We start from the raw sequence: 3,178 nt of genomic DNA on the forward strand, positions 1-3,178 counted from the left end.
AACATGGAGATCGAGCCTCGTTTTTTTTTTTGTTTTTTTTACCATGTAGATTGTGATGCAGAGAAAGTTGGTAATGAGAAAGGATGAAGGAGATATGCAGAGAAAAACAAGGCTGAGAGCCAAAGAGGGCTTTCTGGGTTCTCTCTAACACTAAAATCCTTGGCTCCAGGCCATTCCAGAGGTCCAGCCAATCCTTGCCCTTGGGTTCTGTGAGATGACCTATATCCTTGCATAAATTTATTTTTATTTTGCTTAAATCTAGTAGAATTCTGTTTCATGCAAACCATAATCCTAACAGCATTAGCAAATAATAAAAAGAGTGCTTCAGTAAAATTCAAATTTGGTAGGATATTTTTAAAAATCAATTTAAAGATTGTTGCAGAAGCATATATTTTAGTTTGAAATTGGATCTCCCTGACAGTACATGAAATTTCATAAATATTAAGTTATATCTGTATTCTAATACTCTACATACTAATAAATAATTTTATTGTATATAAACTCCTAGGCCCTTGCTTTGCAAAGGGTTCAGTGGCAGATTTTTTTAAAAAAGAAAGAGAAGAAAAGGAAACTACTCTTTTGGACAGAAAGGGACTTACTGCGAGGTATTAACTGGCTTAAGATCATTAGATGAGCTGAAGGAACAGATTCTAGGACAATATTCCAGGAACAACTCTCAAAGCCACACTGCAGAATTGGGTTGTGAAGGAAACAGCTGCTCTTGCCAAGAACAGGAAACTACCAGATGAATCAGGGAGTAACCACTAATAGCAATAGCTCTGATATCATGCCATCTTTTCCACATCAGGAAGCTGTCTGTCAAATTAGGGAGCCATCATCTGCACTTCCAGGTACAGACCAAACTACTCTACCACGATCGGGACCAGCAAGATAGATGTCTCAATCTCTCCCTCTCAATCTCCTCACTTAATTCAGTTCATTTTCGGGCCAGCCTGTGGCTCACTCAGGAGAGTGCGGTGCTGATAACACCAAGGCCTCAGGTTCGGATCCCATATAGGGATGGCCGGTTAGCTCATTGGCTGAGCGTGGTGCTGGCAACACCAAGCCAAGGATTAAGATCCCCTTACCGGTCATCTTTAAAAAAAAAAAAAAAATTCAGTTCATTTTCAGGTCCCTCCTGAACGCATTTGATTGAAGAAACCTAAATCTCATTCAGAACCCTAGCGGCAAAGGAGTCTGGGAAATGCAGTTTTAAGCTTCTCAGTTTCAGCACTCCAAGAAGACACACTCTCATACTGGAACAGACGTTGAGTGAGCCAGTCCACAGGATAAGCCACACCCCTAACTGACCACACAGCTCAAAACAAAAATTATGTATTTTGTGAAAAAAAAGAAAACATGAGCAAACAAACAATAACGCAGGTGTTCACTGTATTTGTCAAATTGACGCTACATAATTCAGATTTTCCCTGTTTCTGCCAGATAGTGTTATATATTCATTCCTACTTAAGCAACTGGAATAGCATTTAACATTTGAATGATTATGATGAGTAATGAGATTCATTCACTCATTTATTTATTCAACAAATACTTTTTGGATGCCTGCTGTGTGTGTGTCAGGCATTACTTCTGTGCTGGGCAGCAACAGGGAACAACGGATATTAACCTCTTTCCAGATCAATATTCCCTAGGAAAATTCTCTTTGTCCTCTGTGAGGCTGAAAGGATTCCGTGGGTTCTGTCAACAGAGGCAAAGACAAAGAAGGTGCAGAGCCTGAAGACTCTTCAATATTTGGCTTTCTTAACCCAAAAAGTACAAACCAAAAGGTACATTTGGTCAAAGCCTGTAATGAAACAGAAGTCAACTTTATTACCTTAAAAACTGGGTAAAAATCTCTCCTTAAGACTTATTTTTTTTAATTACCAACAAACTCCTCTTGATCAAAATTTTACTATGATTTGATGACCCTTAAGAGTTTTACCTTGGGCAGTCGTCTTTCCAGTCATTCCTACACTGGCAGTTCGTCAAGATGGCGCCCTCCATATTGAATACGCTGCTGAGGAGGCTTCCTATCTTTTGCCCTTTAGAAGTGCCTATGGAGTTCAGGTTCCCCTCCATACTCTTTGCACCAAAGCCCCCTCACCCGAGAAAGATTCTTTGCCCGTGGTTTCCATTTCTCCTTATGAGAAGGAACCTGGAAATATCTGGACTCAGAAGGATACCAGAACCACTATGGTTCTCGCCCTGTATGGGCTGACTACCACCACAACCACAAAGTGGTAGGTATACCCGCACAGCAGACACAAAAGACAGGTACTTGTAGGAATAAAGTTGCTGGGAATCCCTGCCCCATTGGCTGGGATCACAAGTGGCATGTTGACTTTAGGAACATGAAGCCCTTGGAACAGTTTGTCTGTGCCCACATGGGTATCATCTTCCATGCTCCCTACACAGGGGTCTGTATGAAGTAGCTCAAGAAGTTGACCCAGGGGCCGAGCCTGTGGCGCACTCGGGAGAGTGCGGTGCTGGGAGCGCGGCGACGCTCCTGCCGCAGGTTCGGATCCTACATAGGAATGGCCGGTGCACTCACTGGCTGAGTGTCGGTCACGAAAAAGACAAAAAAAAAAAAAAAAAAAAGAAGTTGACCCAGGCCATCCAGAAAGCCCGAGATCATGGTCTCCTCTGTTTCCACATTCCCCAGGTTGAACCCCAGGACCTGGACTCCAGTACCTCCCATGGAGCTGTGAATGCTACTCCATCAGCCCCCACCCTTCTGTCAGGAGACCCCTAGTACCAGTGGTACAGCTGGAAACAGCCACCAGAGAGAACTGTCCTGCCTTCGCTGGCTCTATCAGGGCCATCTCCAGGAAGAGAGTGACCCCTGAGCCATGTCTAAGGTGCCCCCTACAGCACCAGCTGAAGCCTTCTCCACTGAGCAGACAGCCCCCTAGTGGGCTCTTTAGGAGCCATGGACTGGAAAGGGAGGCTGAGGGATTAGGAAATACTGCTTAGGATCAACTGATGGGATGTCACCCTGAAGAGCTGTGTCTGATTTGTGGCAATTGGCAAACTCAGGAAAGAAATGGTTGTTAGTGAAGGGCATAAATACACCCGAGATGAGGGAGGGCAGTGCAGATGTGTATGGGAAACCCCCACCCCTATGCATTGTAAATAGATTGGCAAAATGTTCTGTTGCTGTTTCAGACGTCTGCCAACT

The 3,178-nt window shown here is 43.8% G+C and overlaps 1 pseudogene; it reads left to right on the forward strand.

The window, feature by feature from the left end:
- Positions 1–1,990: 1,990 nt before the first annotated feature.
- LOC134384120 (small ribosomal subunit protein mS40-like) lies at positions 1,991–2,912 on the forward strand (annotated as a pseudogene).
- The last annotated feature ends 266 nt before the right edge of the window (positions 2,913–3,178 follow it).

Source organism: Cynocephalus volans, chromosome 8 (assembly GCF_027409185.1).
Source record: "Cynocephalus volans isolate mCynVol1 chromosome 8, mCynVol1.pri, whole genome shotgun sequence".
Lineage (NCBI taxonomy): Eukaryota > Metazoa > Chordata > Mammalia > Dermoptera > Cynocephalidae > Cynocephalus > Cynocephalus volans.